This window comes from Haliotis cracherodii, unplaced genomic scaffold (assembly GCF_022045235.1).
Source record: "Haliotis cracherodii isolate W230 unplaced genomic scaffold, xgHalCrac1.p SCAF_2, whole genome shotgun sequence".
In the NCBI taxonomy this organism is placed as follows: Eukaryota; Metazoa; Mollusca; class Gastropoda; order Lepetellida; family Haliotidae; genus Haliotis; species Haliotis cracherodii.
Genome location: NW_027266275.1, coordinates 50,026,869 through 50,046,368, shown reverse-complemented (window position 1 = coordinate 50,046,368; position 19,500 = coordinate 50,026,869). Strand labels below are relative to the sequence as shown.

At 41.4% G+C, this 19,500-nt stretch overlaps 1 protein-coding gene across 8 annotated transcripts in view; it reads right to left on the bottom strand.

Moving 5' to 3' along the window:
* Window positions 1-19,500, bottom strand: part of LOC139468176 (solute carrier family 22 member 4-like) — an 85,792-nt gene that overhangs the window by 52,122 nt on the left and 14,170 nt on the right. For 4 of the 8 annotated variants that reach the window (XM_071249984.1, XM_071249983.1, XM_071249975.1 and 1 more), the window contains exon 2: window positions 222-895. The exons of 1 other annotated variant lie outside the window; for it this stretch is intronic. The gene's annotated coding sequence lies outside the window, so the exon portion shown is untranslated. 3 more of the 8 variants (XM_071249978.1, XM_071249977.1, XM_071249976.1) reach the window with 3 other exon arrangements.

Below are 19,500 nucleotides of genomic sequence, written 5' to 3'. Positions count from 1 at the left end.
ATAGTGACATTATAAACAACACAATATTACATTTCCTGGTGTGATACGACATCAAAATGTATCGACACGTGTAAGATATCCATCCGTGGCTTACTGTTGTGCCACGTGATTCGAATTGCCCACATAGTTCAATATATGGAATGCTCACGGAAGAAGGAAATGAAGTATAGAATATGATCAGTGATTATGTCTCAGTAATTAATGGTTATTAAAGAACTCACCAAGCAATGATGCAGGAGAAGGGATGTATCGATCAGATGGAAATATCCTTTGGGCTAGCCAGAACCTATCAGAAATATAATCTGATACAGGACATATAACAAAATGTCAAATTCTGCTGGTTTCAATCACACACTATATTGAGAGTCACTGACATTAGAATCCAGCCATTCACAATATCGCCTCACTCTGGGATCTGCGTTGGTTGCTGACTTGAATTCCGTTCGAGATAACTAGACTTTATTGGAGGAATCGGGAACTCCCATGAGACAGTGGAACAGGAACCCAGCATTAGACACTCGTGTCTTCTCGGGAAGGTCAAAACGTCCAAACTACTGAATATATCCAGACTTAAACGTCTGAGGGAATCCAAATTGAATTTAAATCGTAATTTGGGAACAATTGATTTTTCTCTTTCTTATCCTATTCTTTATAGATGGGCCCGTCATGATCAATTTCAACCAAGCATTTTCGAAATATTCCTTGGAGGAAGGACTTCAGTAGTTGTAGAGGAAGTTTCACAAGTTGAATGTCAACACGAACTAATGAATGGAGGGGCTCTTGCTAGAAAGGTAAACACTACAGCTGATAGCAGTGCCTTCTCCTGCCTCAGGGCCCGCTAATGGGTGTTCTCTTCACAATGGGCATCTGTAATGACATGAGGTTGGTGATGGTTCTGCAAGTAAAATGAAAAGTTAGAGCTAGGCAAATGAATATACTTCGAACATAACTCTTTATATTTTGTCAGTAAAGTGATTTTAAGGGCCATGTTTACCACAATTAACATTCCAAACAGGCGAACCCATGTTATTCAGTAGATTTGTGGATCTATTGTAATACATTGGTTTGAACGAGTGTTATGACAAGTCAACTACCAACTGGTCCCGAAGCCGGACGTTGTACATGTACATGTTCATATTGGATCTGATACATCCAACCAGTTACCGCCATTAAAACAATGCTGGCAGCGTCATCAACTGGGAATCTCGGCTCGGGTTCAAGCGGACGCAATTTCATCAGCCTGCTTCCATTGAAACAACACATAAAAGTAGCTATGACCCACGGCGGCTTTTTGAACTTCCTACCTGTGTGCTGTAACGTTCACTGTCGGCATGGTGAGTCATAGCATAGTTGTGGGTTCTATACCATGCCAACGCTCAACGCCCAAGTTGTCCGTGTGTATGTTGTTAATCTTATGGAAAGCAACGCCCACACGTTACTCGCCTGTGACCGTACGTACATTCATGGCACGTTATCCAAAGTGAACATCAAGAAATACTTCCTTCTCCACTAAATCCATTATTGTACATTGGAAATGTTCAGTTTGTGTGTATTGAGCCTGTAGACAAGCTTCACTAGTACACGCTAAAGTCTCGTGCACCGTGCTGCATTCAAGGGTGAAGAAGGTTTCACTTCGTGACACTGTCCATTTACTAACCTCAGTTGATGGAATAAATAAACACTTTTAGTGTTGTAAACTAGTGGATGGAATCACAATCGTGTCTAAATTTCATAAATTATATAATAATATTATGTGTCACGTTTGAAGATGTGTATCCGTTATGAAGGTGTGTGTCAGGAATGAAGGTGTGTGTCATGTATGCATGTGTGTGTCGGATATATAGAGAATACTACACTCTTTTTCTCGTTACATACCATTTTTAACGAAACGACTGGAATTTCTATAGTATATCTTAAAGAGCAAAAGCGAGGTATCTAACGAGAAATGAGTTTGGTATTTTGTTTATTTCCCACGTCAAATATATATTTAAGTGTAAATACATAACAACTTTCGTTCCATAACAGACCAAACTGAAACCGGTTGCATAACTGGTTGCGCATGAAGACTGGCATATACCTAAATATGGGCATTGTTGACATTTCCCGGAGTGCTCGCCAAAAACATTTATGATAAATGTACGACCCAATGCTGAAGACGTGAGAATCAACAAACTCAAGTCTGCTTGCATGCCAGTGACAGCTACGAACGAAGGGCAAGGTCACCATCGGAATAAGAAAGGACAACTGTGATCTACTCACAGCGTTTGACGCTAGAGATCAATAGGTAATGATATTGTTCATATCTGGGATGCTTTGGGCGAACTTCCACGGAGTTTTCGAATGTATCGGAACTGTTCACCTTAAGTGAATCTGGTAGGCCAGTCGTGTATGATCATTCATGAACAACGAAACAATTTCAATGTCACAAAACGTCCCAACATATGCTTCTAAGGGAAATCTGATGGCACAACCGGAGCATCCAACGTATGTCTAGATATAGATCCAGATAGTTTAAACTGACAAGCTTAACCGTTTTCATTAAATCAAACTGAAAGTCGCGAAAGTGGTCGGGTGCGTCATGTTCATAGGGACGCGGCCTCGATCTATCGGTAGTCGTACATTGCAAATAGATATGGCTGGATTATATCGCTATAATGTCTGTAGTAGCTCTTTGCATAACTAATATGGAATGCAAAGCGAGATTTGATGCGTGTGACTATCTTTTGTGGTTTAATAACGTGTTTGTAAATGTTTTTCTTTCATGAGATTCCGTCAGTTCTGCAAAAGTGAATTACGTCTCGCGATTTTTGTTATGAATGAAAAAAGTAGTTCCGGTGTGACAGAGGTCACGGTTATCAAATCAAAACGAATAAAAAGAGGTCAACCATGCACGACTCACGTGTGACGTACGGATTTAGTATCTCAGTACATGTATCTTCGCCACGCTGGTAATAGAAAAATGTATATGAAGGTGAGTGCCAGTTATGTGTTTCGGATATGAATGTGTGTCGGGTATGAAGATGTGTGTCGGGTATGATCAAAATGTTTGACAGTGATATGTCTTGGATATGAAGATGGGTGACGGTGATGTGTGTAGGGTATGAAGATGTGTTGGATTTGAAGGTGTGTGTTGTGATGTGTGGATTATGAACTTACAGAGATTGCTTGGGCCACCTCCTCAAAAGAACAGTTGCTCGTATTAAACTAGTTTGAGAAACGGCCGCCCCACGCGGGAAATGTGAGGTGCTGACAGCTCTCCCCCACGAACAACTGTTAGGTAGTGTGGGGCTTAAAGTCTACACCTGTCACTGGTTTGCCTCACTCAGGGACAAACTCGGGAACCTTATCATCTCTGGAAGCTATGTCTGATGCCCTCCAGTTCTCATGTTCTAACAAGTATTCGGTTCATTGATCATACCGTGGTAAAGCGTATACAGTTCCATTTTGTATACAAATTGTGGATAGCAGAGATTTATCTGCTTCTGATGTTATTTGTTCGTTTGTATGTGGCCCCCTTACAACAATTAGATATTTTAATTCTGAATGCTTTTCGGTTTTAAATCTACTACTGGTTGTAGGTCGGAATGAATCATGGTCCGGAAATAGTCCATGCTGTTCGTGAACAATGCGTGTATGCCCTATGGTGATGGCATTAATGAATCGATAATTGAGTTTACTATCGAGGCCGATGAGGCACACATGATCTCCTGCTCAATCGAAACACGACTGATTTAATAATCAAAGGATTCATACTTGATTTAATCAACCATAAAATGAGGAACCCATAGTCTATGATAAGGTGATACCATCTAAACCATTAAATGTAGGTTACACAACACTGGGACGCTGTATAATCTCATAAGTGACTCGATAGTGTAGCTCCAGACTCTGTACGTACCAGCTTCAATATGTCAATGGACAGTCATTGATGAAACATATGCTCGTGACATGAGAAGGTAGTAAAGTATTTTGTGCGAACGTGCCTGTCTTCAAAAAACACGTTATGTTCAATATTTTGTCCAATACAAACAAATAGTTGTGATGTGAATTTCCTTGAAACACCAGCTGTGAAATATATATGGCATTAGCCATACTGACCCTCTAAGCTGACGTGTGTTTTATATCATACTTCTTCGTGCTATACATCTGACATGCAAGCGCACAATCGACAAAATATCACCTGCTGTGTCTAATATTAAGGAAAACAGAATGATGAATATATGAATTTCAATATTGGATTTGCACACTTTTATATTCTAATTACTGTGTTTGGGATATGTTCATATCAGGTAATACATTTGACTATATGTACTACTCACATATTTACATTATGAAATGTGTAGAAGAACTAAATACTGTATCATTTATATTGTTATATCATACTGCATTTAGTATTATTCGCCGTCTATATTCCGCTAGGCTGTATACTACAGTGTATGTGTTTCTTTATATCGCTCTATGGATGAGTTGTACAATTGACATGTGATTTCAATGGACAGTATGTACTGAAATTATTTATTCACTGTTGACGTATTCTTTGTTCTGCCTTTAATGTCACATCGCTGTAACTATGCCGTATATTAAAGATATATATGTACATTCAGCACCTCCACTGCTGACAATAACATAAAGCACATATATATAAAGAATATATAATGCTTAAGATTATTTCCTGAAGCGATGATCATAGTGTTAGTATTCTCTTCAATTGAACGTATATTATTGAATAAGTGAAAATTTAACAGTCGATGTGCACTATTGCAATATAATAGAACTAATCACTGATGTGTTTTAGACAGCCAATATATTCACACACGTATGTTGTCCCTTGCCACCACCCAAAGAGTATTGTACCTCAAATGCGTGCTAGTCTCCTCCAGTCCCCGGATCTCCAGGACACTTCCCTCTCATGCCCTGCTGTAATTACTCGGGTCGGCTTCCTAAGCATGTGAAAAACTCACCAATTGGGGGAGGATAGGAATGCTAAGTGTGAGTAGGGATGGGAAATGAGAGAACGCTGTATGTACAATCAATTGTACCCCCTCATCCAAGCGAGCTGACAAACCAAACCATTGATTCCGTGCGGCGGCGATGTGTTGTTCGACGTCAATAGCTTAAAAGGGTCTTTTCTCGCTAGATGTGTCGTAAATCGGATGCGGCTCACTCCCTGGGTGTATTGACGCTCCAGGATTAACGCTTCTCCTGTGATGTACATAGGCTTTCCGTTTAATTGGCTGTATGGATTAACTGAAATGGTTATGTTTTCAGACGATTTGTCATTCAGCTTCACTTAGTGATGGTGTGGTATTGGCCAGAAATGAAAAAAAGTATGTTCATGAGAGAATTGAAAGTCCGATTATATAATCGATTAACCAAATTGGGATTGCATGAGTAAAGATTCATTTTCAAGAACATTCGTCATCGGAAAATTCATTCTCTACTTGTGCATTTCTTGTTCTAACCTTTAACAACTTACAGTACTTCTGACAACTGAGGTTTCCAAATACGAGCCATGTCACTGAACAAAGCCTGGGAGTAACAACTACAATGTACATACATCTTCACATATAGACAGGTTATTCAACAGCTTACCTGAAGACACCACTGACTAGAGGCACTAATGCTACAACAACAGCACTGGCAACTTTGAGGGTAGCGTACAGGAAACCATATGAAACATGATTGGGTGACCGGGGAGCTGGCTCGATGGTCCAACTCATGTCAGAGTTATACACAGGGAACTATCACTGAGTGAGTGAGTGAGTGAGTTGGGTTTAACGCCGCTTTTAGCAGTATTCCAGTAAAATCGCGACGTGTCAGCTTATTGTGGGAGGAAATCCCGCAGTGATGCAGGTCTCAGACGTTTACCACTTCGGTGAAACCCACGACCACGGGTAGGGTGCTGACAAACCTAGAAACATTATTCGAACCCACAATCATAGGTTTCTTGCGTGCCCAAGGGACGCAACTTTGCACAGCGAATTGCGGCGCCTTAGACCACCTGTGCCCCCGGGAATAATCATTTAGCTGCCTCAATTACCCAAATCATGTCAGAGCTACACACACGGAGCTTCAGTGAGCAGGCTTGATGTAAGGGTTACACGCATGGAGCTTCGGTGAGCAGGCTTGATGTCTGGGCTACACGCATACAGATTCAGTGAGCAGGCTTGGTGTCTGGGTTACACACATATAGCTTCAGTGAGCAGGCTTGGTGTCTGGGCTACAGGCATACAGATTCAGTGAGCAGGCTTGATGTCTGGGCTACACGCATACAGATTCAGTGAGCAGGCTTGGTGTCTGGGTTACACACATATAGCTTCAGTGAGCAGGCTTGGTGTCTGGGCTACAGGCATACAGATTCAGTGAGCAGGCTTGATGTCTGGGCTACAGGCATACAGATTCAGTGAGCAGGCTTGATGTCTGGGCTACACGCATACAGATTCAGTGAGCAAGCTTGATGTCTGGGCTACACGCATACAGATTCAGTGAGCAGGCTTGGTGTCTGGGTTACACACATATAGCTTCAGTGAGCAGGCTTGGTGTCTGGGCTACAGGCATACAGATTCAGTGAGCAGGCTTGATGTCTGGGCTACACGCATACAGATTCAGTGAGCAGGCTTGGTGTCTGGGTTACACACATATAGCTTCAGTGAGCAGGCTTGGTGTCTGGGCTACAGGCATACAGATTCAGTGAGCAGGCTTGATGTCAGGGTTACACGCATAAAGCTTAAGTTAGCAGGCTTGATGTCAGGGTTAGACGCATAAAGTTTAAGTTAGCAGGATTGATGCCAGGGTTACACGCATAAAGCTTCAGTGAGCAAGCTTGATGTCAGGGTTACACGCATAAAGCTTAAGTTAGCAGGATTGATGTTAGGGTTACACACTGAGAACTTCCGTGAGCAGGCTTGATTTCAGGGTTATAATTACACACTCAGAACTTCAGTGAGCATACTTGGTGTCAAAGTTACACATTCATAACTTCAGTCAGCGGGTTGGATGTCAGGGTTACATACACAGAACTTCAGTTTGTAGACTTGATGTCTGGGTTACGCGCATATAACTTCAGTGAACAGGCTTGATATCTGGGTTACACGCATATAACTTCAGTGAGCAGACTTGATGTCAGGGTTACACCCATGTAGTTTCAGTGAGCGGGATTGATGTCAGGGCTACATCCATATAACTTCAATTAGCAGTCTTGATGTCAGGGTTACACCGTTAGACCTTCAGTGAGCAGGATTGATGTCAGGGTTACACCCATATAACTTCAATTAGCAGACTTGATATCAGGGTTACACGCATATAGCTTCAGTGAGCAGGATTGATGTCAGGGTTACACACTGAGAACTTCAGTGAACACGCTTGATGTCAGGTTTACACACACAGAGCTTCAGTTAGCAGGCTCAATGTCAGAGTTACACACATAGAGCTTCAGTGAGCAGGCTTGAGTCAGGGATACATATATAGAGCTTCAGTCATCAGGCTTGATGTCAGGTTTACACACACAGAACTTCAGTTAGCAGGCTTTATGTTACGGTGACACATAGAGCTTCAGTCAGCAGGCTTGATGTCAGGTTTTCACACACAGAACTACAGTAAGCAGGATTTGATGTCAGGGTTTAACACACAGAACTACAGTAAGCAGGCTTGATGTCAGGGTTACACCCATATAACTTCAATAAGAAGACTTGATGTCTGGGTTACACCGTTAAAGCTTCAGTAAGCAGGATTTGGTGTCAGGGTTACACCCATATAACTTCAATCAGCAGACTTGATGTCAGGGTTACACGCACATAGCTTCAGTAGGGAGGATTTGATGTCAGGGTTTAACACAAAGAACTACAGTAAGCAGGCTTGATATCAGGGTTACACACACAGACCTTCAGTTTTCAGGTTTGATGTCAGGGTTACACGCATATAGCTTCAGTAGGGGGGATTTGATGTCAGGGTTTAACACACAGAACTACAGTAAGCAGGCTTGATGTCAGGGTTACACGCATATAGCTTCAGTGAGCAGGATTGATGTCAGGGTTACACACTGAGAACTTCAGTGAACAGACTTGATGTCAGGGTTACATCCATATAGTTTCAGTGAGCGGGATTGATGTCAGGGTTACACCCATATAACTTCAATCAGCAGACTTGATGTCAGAGTTACACACATAGAGCTTCAGTAAGCAGGCTTGATGTCAGGGTTTAACACTGAGAACTACAGTAAGCAGGCTTGATGTCAGGGTTACACACACAGAACTTCAGTTTTCAGGCTTGATGTCAGAGTTACACACATATAGCTTCAGTCAGCAGGCCTGATGTCAGGTTTACACCCATATAGTTTCAGTGAGCGGGATTGATGTCAGGGTTACATCCATATAGCTTCAATAAGCAGGCTTGATGTCAGGGTTACACCCATATAGTTTCAGTGAGCGGGATTGATGTCAGGTTTACACCCATATAGTTTCAGTGAGCGGGATTGATGTCAGGGTTACACCCATATAACTTCAATTAGAAGGCTTGATGTCAGGGTTACACGCATATAGCTTCAGTGAGCAGGATTGATGTCAGGGTTACACACTGAGAACTTCAGTGAACAGGCTTGATGTCAGGGTTACACCCATATAGTTTCAGTGAGCGGGATTGATGTCAGGTTTACACCCATATAACTTCAATTAGAAGGCTTGATGTCAGAGTTACACACATAGAGCTTCAGTCAGCAGGCTTGATGTCAGGTTTACACACACAGAACTACAGTAAGCAGGCTTGATGTCAGGTTTACACACACAGAACTTCAGTTAGCAGGCCCAATGTCAGAGTTACACACATATAGCTTCAGTCAGCAGGTTTGTTGTCAGTGTTACACACATTGAACTTCAGTGAGCAGGCTTGATGTCAGGGTTACACACACATAATTTTCAGTAGCCAAAGCAAGAGTGACACATAGATAACTTTATGTAAGCTTGTAAGCTTACTTGATGGTCAGGTACGTTTGCCAGAGTTACAAATAAAATGTTGAGTACCAAATGGCCAGTTTAAGACCACGCCTAGATTAAATATGTATCGGCGTATATAATTTATGTAACAATATTCATTTTGCTGAGTAGGCACTATTTCTCTTTTGTGGGATTTAGCTGTTTCGCATACGCGCTAATGTGTTTCTAGACTGCATCTCATACTTCTATTTCAACCAGGACCAGGTTGATGAAAAAGATAACACAACAGTAGCCATCTACAGACACCACGCCTGAGCACGCAATATACTACTAAACCGCTGCATAATACATTTCTTTCAAGATCAATTTCATTACCCTAGATACTGTTGGGGTCATGACAAGAGTTCTACTCACGTATGTCATCACTAATCAAACCTGCAAGTCCAGACAGACGCCACCCACGCAACACAGTGTCTTTGTTTTTTGCGACTGCGTCAAAGGCCGACACGAACCAGCGCGCATGCATTGTTTTGGCGGAAGTACACTACTCAGCGCTAATAAGCAGTTCTATTTGGTGTTTGATTGGATTAATGTAAGGTTGGATTAAGGTGAGGATTCTCCGGTAAACCTGACAGAGGACATTTTCTTTAGATAACATATCCACTTATGCTTGAGAGGGAAGGGGGGGGGGGGGGGGGGGTGTGGCGCATTTGTGGCAAGAGGCCAGCTGTCGCATTCTTTTGGAGACGCATTAATTTCGCGATTTACAGTATCTGTACCCACTAGTTCTCCGGCGAAGATAACACCAAAGCAAATCATGTATGCCTTTCATTATAATTTGTTTTTGTTGTCATATTTTTTTATTAGAACATTCATATTCTGTTTCAAACACCCACTTCTTAATTAATGCAACTTTTTTATTTACTTGAATGATGTGTAAAAATTATTCAATTTTTAGTGGATGAGCAAAATGTCGCCACGAAAATGATAACAACCTGTCCGTGAAACAATAAACAAGTGTTTAAATTACGTGAGTGTAAGTACTCACATGTTGTGCCAAGTGACCTGCTGAAAATGAAGAATGCTTCCACACGCTTATTATAATGATCGTACTGACTGACGACAGGCTACTGCGATATAGTCCTGTTCTTGTGTATGGCGTCCAACTGATCTGAGACTATACAGGTGCGGGGAATTTGAGTAGCCTTGTACCCACAAAGGCCTCTACATCCATCCATCCATCTTCTGAATCTTCTAGCGTGATAAGAGAAGCGTACACCCTCAAACACTAGGAGAGTTGGACTTACGGCGCATAACAAACCAAAGATACAGGAATGCTGCACGTGCACGTTGCGAGTTACGTTTTACTGTGTCTATTTTGAAAATGTTTTTCTACTTGCAAGACGAAATGATGGAAGTAATATAATGGAACGCTGACTAAACAGACTATAACGCAATTAGCCGCTACTTGTTGAGATGGAGAAAGATTCTATTCCCACTTCGATCACGTCTTTCATGAACCTTCTCCCCCATATAGTGATTAAACGTTAAAAGAACGTACCCAATTAGTTACTTGTTCGTCTGACATTTTGCCTAAAGCGTGGATGTAGAGAATGTATTTAGTCTAAAATAACTATCTACCGTGTGCATTTGTAAATACAAAACCTCGTGACATTTCACAGTGTAACGCCTTATCAGAGATACATGGCTGCTCCATGGTTGGCTCACGAACGTATCAATTAGCTCCCATTGTCATTTGAGAGACTACTAAACTCTAATATCACAGTACATTCAGTCGTATTTAGAGAGCATGTGGTTTCCCTACCAAATCCGAGACTGCAAATTCACCAGCATTTCCGTGTATGTCTTAAACACATTGGAATGTCGACTGCAAATTTGTACGTGCTAAGATTTATTAAGAGTGTATATTCCTTTGTAGGTGTTTACCTAATGCCCCACACACGTCGCGGGACGGGGGAATGTCGAGAAGCGCCTAATGTGCCGTCAGCATCCAATTGCTTTATATTATATAAAAAAAACATAAGTTCATCTTCATGAGTCAGCACCCTTGAGCGTTTTCATGAAAGTGTGCTGTTTTATGTAGTATTGGGAAATCAGGACAACTATCAAAGCCATACCTAAAAGGGTTCACGATGCTATTTTCGCACATGTACATATGTGACATACGTGCACTGGTTCCAGTATGCCCAGTATAGCAAGTATACCCTACTTTGATTACACTTTATCTCGGTAGTTGTATGTTATATAGATTGTGTGTATAAAAAGTATTCACCTCTATGAAATGAATAATAGTACCTTCGACTTCGCTGCTGATACCCGTTTACAAAACGTGCTGATTTCCACTGACTTAAACGGGATTGTAGCAACGTGTATATTATGTTCTCCTCGCAGTATTCACAAATCAAACGAATGCAAAATAAATCTTCTCATTATATGACCATGGGTATAGCACATAACATATTACTCTCGCTGACAGTACCCAGGCTCCATATGCGGAGCTGCCAAGAGCAAACTTTACATTACGGGAATTTCCTTTAAGATGAATTGTTTAGCTACCGTCAATACAACGTTCCGACAGAGAAATATTACACGTCGTCCTTTTCGAGGCTCCTGACAGCGAACCCTGACATATGAATCTCTTCTTAATTGTGCAAATTGGTTCAGGAAATTCAAACCATGTGCTCACTGCTGAGCGGTAATAAAAAAAGCAATTATCCTCATTGCCGGTAATCACTGCCACTTTGCAGTACATATTTTATTGATAGTAAGAGATGATAATGATAAGGATATGATGATAATCATAGGGGTTACATTGCATTGATGCAGTAGGGATTACGGAATTATCCCTGAACGAGCTACTCTGATTCTCTCTGACTTTGCAAGGTAGAACATGAGGTTGTTCATCGAAGGATTGTTGCTTCTTGTATTATTCCTTCCTTCAACTCACCCTTCCCATCCAGATTATTGAACCATCAAGTCTTCCATCGAGGAGATTCATATGAGCCATTTCTATCACATGCTCCCGTCTGTTCGAGGAACATCGCACCCGAACATCGTGTGGACCAAATTTCTAACAATCCTTGGCCAAAATAACGCAACAACACACAATACATGATTTGGCTCGCATAGTGCCGAAGACGGTATAAAACCCGATTCATTCACTCTTTTTCAAGAGATAGTCTCGGCCGGTGTTGTAGAGACACATGTTATCAAAACTTCCACGGAGTCTCCCCACACAGTAAAGTTAGATTGCATGTGTTTCTACAAGGGTCAATCTCGGTTTAATTCATCGATTTTAGACCTTCATGTCGTTCATATGGACACGAGTCGATGTAACAAGCCTTCAACACTGATGAACTGGCAGGATACTGTTTACCGAGACCGACTCGCCCTTCTCCCTACACTTTCAGATGCTCGGCCAGTCGGGAAGACAAATTGCTCACCACAACCATCGCTGCTCACGCTGGTTCATTAGCAACGGGCTATCCTTCCTCAAAACTCCTGACGTAAAGTAGAGACGCTTTAGTGGCTTCCCCAGTGGAAGTGTAATGCCCCTTCCAGGTTAAAAACCACCAAGGTGTTGGTCCACAGGTGTTTATCTACAATCTGGTGTTAAAATTAGGAAGGACAACCGTCTATTATTTCCTGGAGATCTGGTATCTCAATATCACGAAGACAGCCTCACCACTCAGTGTTGTAATTGAGTTTAGATGTACCATTGGTATTCTGTCATAAGTATGAATTCAGTTAATTATACTACTGACAAGTTTCATCGGTCAACGTCACAAAAGCATTGTAAAATGAAAAAATATAGAATTACTAATATAGCGGTAAGACATTTATGTCTGACTGACTGACGGTCTGGATGTTTATGTTGATACAGCACAATTTTGAAGTCTAGGTAGGAAACAAACACTGATAATATTGCGTATTCAAGGAATAGGAATTTCCGGTCACAATTTCACATGTGCATATTTGTTTATAAAAATAAACTATCCAAGTAAACATGGACACATGAACCTCTCACATCCTGTTTACTTGCCGACATCTGTTTACTCGCCGAAGTCGCGTAGTTGCGTGGGGATTAATTCTAATTGAACAAGGCAGCACGAGAACACGCGATATTACAACATGAGGTTGAAAGGACCTGTCTCTACGGGCAAAAAACACTTGTAAAGAGAAAGTGATATGTTTTCTTCTGCCATGTCCTGCCATTTGAGAGCACTGATCCCATCCACCGTCATCACGAAACAAGATCAATGGTCGGGAAACAGATTGACATTCAGGACGAAGACACATCCTTCCCTGATCAGCAGATATTTCCAGACACGATAATTTCTTCTAGCCAAGGGACAACTTCGTAGAAGTAACATACATGCTACATTTGTGATGTATCCAAGTTCTAAACCAAATATACATGTTATGTCAATCCCATACCGTAAGGTATGCAGAAGAAATAGAGACTGGCTCTAGCGGACAAATGTTAACAAATATAATTGCAAGGTTTGCAACAACGGGAAGTGTTTTGTGTGTTAATTTGTTAATACCTTAAACTCAACTGGGCATAGAAATATATTGCAACTCTAAATATACTCTTTACAAACAATATCAGAGCATCGAGCTACTGACACCCCTGCCTATATCATCATCTACCAGTGCATCATACTGCACAACGATCAAACAAGCGACCAATCAAGAATACCTGTCTACCCAAGAAGAAAATGTAAAATATACAAATGAAAGCACTCAGTTAGAATAAGCACACGAAAGACGGTGGCGAATTTCAGTGGTTGTTTTTTCTCCATTCTCAATGCCTTACATTTGCCGAACCCTCATAAACCTGAATAGGAGGATCAGTCAATCTGAACAGGTTGTTATTTAGAGTTTGCTGTGTCCAAGGTTCCAACCGTGAATATAACCACAGAATTCCTTTCCTCAAATTAGATAAAACGTGAGTGAAAGGGTATATATTTCAAGGTAATCACGAAAATGTAATAATGCGTAATTACATTTCGGAAATGTTACAGTGTTAATACTATAGCTATAGAACCCTGGCTTGCAATTTACAAAGGCTACATCGGTCCACGTAATCTAAAAAGTCAGTGGAAGGTGGTGCGGTGGAAGACCTGTGGGACAGCAGACAGTAGATGGTCCGCAATATCGGTGATAGGCAGATACCCATATCTTTCACCGAATGCTAAGTTCGGACGTTGTTGTCAGCGACCCGATGGGTTGTCAGCAGTGTTTTCTTTGTCTTGTGGCGTAGTTGAAACTTTCTCTTGTTGACCTGACCTCATGTGCGTCTAAATGTCATTTATGATGAGGAGCAACACTATCAGAAGCAGTTTCACTCGAAGATGATATGGCTCGAAAATAGGTGTTGTGAGGATCTAGCAGTGTTTTGTACTTTCCTTGGAACGTATTGTTTGTGAAAACATCGTCATAATCTACATTTCTGCGTCGTATTTCACGTCACAGCAAAAGTATATTAGGTTTGGGTCATGGTTTGTTAATGCATATATAGCCAAGACATCAATCATTGAATAAAGGTGGGTAACGACTGATCCAGAAATATCTTCACATTGATTTGTAAGTAGTCTCTAACATCTCAAATCTGCAAAAGTATTTGTTTTAAAACAAATCCTCCTGAACACCCTCCAAAGTTCGTCTGGGGTCGTTTCTGATCCCAGTGCATATAGACTGCATGATTTTGTTCTATTTCAAATCTTAATATGCTCAGAATCGTTGAAATCCTGCACACGTGCGTTACCGATACCAACTCAAATGTCAAGTTGTATTGCATAACATTTTGTGTGTATTTATTACGATGATGTAGGGACAAATGGGTGGAGATTTACGGACACGCTACTTGTTTGGGCAGTCTCAAAGGATACACACCAACCATGTGTCAGATCTCTAGTGACTATGTGATAGTGCTCGATTCAGTTTCAAACCGATCTGCCCCTTACATTACATGGATTTATTTTGATATATCTCCTTATTGATAAAGAATAGACTTCAGATGAATTTTATCAACAACGATGTGTCAGTGATTTGCATATAAATAATTATGGTAGAGCCTTACTTGAATTGTGTAAGTTAATTGGGGTTCACGTCGTTAATGGAAGGACAAACTCAGATAGTCAAGGTAATCTTACTTTCATTTCTCACACGGGAAGCAGTACTGTAGACAATTATATTTGTTTCATTTGATTTTATTTGAAACTATTACATATATGTCAGTGGTTGAACGAACCGACTCAGATCTTACACCTTGTTCTTTTCAACAAACTAATAATGTCATCACTGCATCTGCCTCATTAACCCCTGTACCAAAATATAGACTTGAGCAAGTTGTTTCCAACCACCTCCATCTCGGTAATACGTTAGAAGTAGAGAAATGTTAATAGGTTTGCAGTCATTTTGAAGGATAACCTTAACGCAGGTTAGTAAGCTCACTGACATTGTGATATGTTGTGATACAAGTGCTGAGACTGTTTGTTCTTGGTCAAGTAAATGTCGTGTATCTCAGGTAGTCTGGTTTCACAGCGAGTGTCAGAATATGAAATCTAGAAATTATTTATGTCTCAACAACTTCAGAAATCATGTGATAAGTGTAAAATCAGAACTTAAAAAGATTTGTAAACGTAGGAAAAAACTGTATATCATGAAATTGAGTGGAGAGATTTAAAACGTTTTGGAAAATACTTTAGAAGTCGTTACGTAAAAAAATCTCCATAACTTCTATAACTCCTAATGTATCGGTTTTCTATTTTCAGAGTTTATTGAATTTATTGTATACCTAGAGGTCGTTTTTATTGCGCCTTTGTGGATTTCCGCAAAGCTTTTGATTACTTTGATAGGACAAAACTGCTGTACCTATTGATCACTAAAGGATGTCGTGGAAAACCGTCCATAGTTCTTAACATATGTATTCTTCAGCCAAAGCATGTTTTAATAACTGACTCGGGTATAACCCCATGTTTTACAACTTCAAGCGGTGTTCGTCAAGGTTGCATCTTGAGACGAGTCTTATTCATATTTTTTTTATGGACGAACTTGTTTCTGAAATTTACAAAGAATGGTGTGTTTGTTACACAAGACGTTATAGACATTATGCTATTGCTGTTCGCGGATCATGTTGCTCTGGTGTCCTACTATGTGGTAGGCTTGCAGAAATAGCTTAATGTATTGCAGTCATTTCGTATTAAGTAGGGTTTAGAAGTAAACCTTGAGAAAACCAATGTTTTTTTAGAAATGTAGGAATTGATTCGAAGCATGAAAATTGGATATATACTGAATCGCAAAAGAAACATCACCCCAAGTAACATTGCATGAAAGTTGTCATTTAAATATCTGGGTAATTTTTGTCAAAGTTTCTAAAAATTAACATTACCTTGTCCGGAAAAATTAAATTTGATGATAAAAAAACAAAGCAGATGACAATGAAACTGATCGCCCAAATGCATCATGGCAACGGCCATGGTAACCCGATGTAGGTGAGTTCCGTGCAAATTGAAATGCACATGCGCTCCCCCATTTCTTGCCCTATAAAAATCCACCCAGATCGGAAAAAATTTATTCGTTATTAAATTGCTACCACATGCCAAGATTGACACGAAATCAGCGACACCAAGACCTTGGACGATTGCAAGCTGGACAAACCGCCCGGCAAGTAGCAAATGCATTTCAAGTCTACATAAGGACCATATACAGGCTCCAGCAACAGTACCAGACCAACAACACTACAGATGTCTGACCACGTAGTGAAAGAACAAGGGTCACCGACCGACGGCAGGATCGTCAGATTGTGCAACAGCATCTTCAAGATCGCTTTGTTACTGCTGCGGAAACTGCTCGACAGACCATGGGGACACACCAGCGACACATTAGTGCGGACACCGTGTGTCGACGATTGACGAGCAGACACCTCCACTGTCACAGGCCACACCGAGGACTTATTCAGACACCACGTCTTCGCCGGGACTGTCTTCAGTGGACAACACAGCACCAGCATTGGCGCCACCAGCAGTGGAGAAGAGTCCTCTTCTCAGACGACGAGAGCCGTAACTGTATCTCAACAGTAGATGACAGAGAGAGAGAGAGAGAGAGAGAGAGAGAGAGAGAGAGAGAGTCTGGCGACGCCGTGGGGAACGCTATACGGATGCTTGTGTTGTTGAGAGAGACTCTTGGGGTGGTACGAGCATCATGGTGTCGGGTGGAATTGGTCTTGCACAGAGGGTCGGCCCTGTGGTCTTCCAGAACATCGGTTCTGGTAGTGGCAATGGTGTCACAGCAGCTCGGTACATTGATCAAGTCTTGAGACCACACGCCATACCTCATTTGGCACGCCGCCGCAACCATGAGTTGCAGCATGATAACGCCCGTGCCCACACTGCGAGAGCAACAAGATACTTCCTCCAGCAGAAAGGCATCAGAACCATGCAGTGGCCTGCAATCAGTCCCAATTTAAATCCCATTGAGCACACCTGAGACGAGATTCAAAGGAGGCGAAATGACGTCCGACCAAGGCCGACAACTGCAGTTGAACTGCGTCAGGCGTGGGCTTAACCGCCTCATCCATTCCATGTATCGACACTGCACAGCAGTCATTAATGCACATGGCGGACACACGAGATACTGACTTGTGATGCTGCCATTTTGTCAGAGACTAGTGTTGTGTTTCACTTTAAGAACATTTGACACTTTAATTTCAACCTTGATGATCAGTTTTGTCAAGTTTCATCTTTTTAATATGTCTCAAAGTATGTTTACAGTGTTTGGACAAATAAGGTTTCTCATATATCTATCCATGGTTCAGTATATGTTGAAAAAACATTTAACAATTACTAGTTATTATAAGTATTTATGATTATTAGTATCCTCAAGACCCAAATTGGTCAAATGCTTGTAGGACCTTAGCGCTTCAGGCATCTAAGGCAATGTTTCCTGTTTATTATTTATTCAAGGAAAACAACTATTTCTCATTTTCCAACGCAAATTTGATATTTGATTGTAAAATTCTATTTGTTATACGGCTCGGAAATATGGGGCATTACATATTTTGAATCCATTGAAAAAGTTCAAACTTTGTATTTTATGCAATTTTTATGCACATTTGTTAATATGCTTCAAATAAGGCAGTACTTGGTGAAAGTGGTCGCTGTTGTATATATGTTCATAGCCATGTGGGGGTCGTCGGGTAGCCTAGTGGTTAAAGCGTTCGCTCGTCACGCCGAAGACCCGGGTTCGATTCCCGACATGGGTACAATGTGTGAAGCCCATTTCTGGTGTCCCCCGACGTGATATTGCTGGAATATTGCTAAAAGCGGCGTAAAACCATACTCACTCACTCACTCCTTTGAATGGATCTCAGAAGATTCCGGTAATGAAAATGTCTTTTAGATTGAAAGGAAAAAATGATGAATTATAGTCCCTTAGTTTTGTCTTCCTGAACTGACATATAAGACACACAGTACACTTGATATGTGGAAGTCTCCGTCTCATCACTACCAGGGGAATCAAGGCATCTTGTAGCTCTCGAATTATTCCCATGTCACAATAACACCACCTACCTCAATCATATTATACGGCTTCCCCATGTGGTAACTGTGAGCGGCGTTAACAGCTCCCTTTAGAGCTGCTCACAGTGGAACCTCCATGCCCGGAAACGATAAACTCTATGAGAGTTCTGTAAATGAATTACAGCGAACACCATGTCGGGAACATCCATAACTGAGTCCTGTTTGGAGATGGTTCCATGGTTGGAGATACTTCACAGTGCTAATACGACACGACGTGTTTGTTGTCTACGCTTTTGAAATGATGTTGCTAGTGCCGGTGTGCTCTCTTCTGGTTCACTGACCAAGAAGGAACGTTAATTGTTGTTACATTGTCAGTTTTCGCGTCGACAGCATGTGTCTTATTGAAGATCGATGTTCCTCAGATGAGATCCATGCGATGACAGCCCAGACAGTCCGGCATAATGTAAAATATGGAATGAAGTTTGGATTGGAATACTGGAATGGGATTTGGAATGAAAAAAAATGGAATATACTCATCTCGTACTGAAAACAAAACCTGTTGTACAGATATGTATTGATACAATAACCTAAATCATCCTCCTCCTTCTACCTCTTCCTCCAACTTCTACCCCATCTTCTACCTTCACGTCCCCCTTTCTCCGGCCCTCTACCTCCTCCTCCACCTTTTACCTCTTCCTCCACCGGGGGCAGGAGTGGCTCAGTCGTCTAAGGCGCCGCGTTTAGCTGTCCAGAGTTGACCCGATTATGTTTCTAGGTTTGTCAGCACCATACCCTTGCTCGTGGGTTTCACCGAAGTGGTAAACGTCTGAGACCTGCATCACTTCGGGCTTTCCTCCCACATTAAGCTGACACGCCACGATATAACTTGAATACTGTTAAAAGCGGCGTTAAACCCAACTCACTCACTCACACCCATACCCGTGCTCGTAGGTTTCACCGAAGTGTTAAACGTCTGAGGCCTGCATCACTTCGTGCTCTTATCGCTGTAGATACATCCATTCAAACTA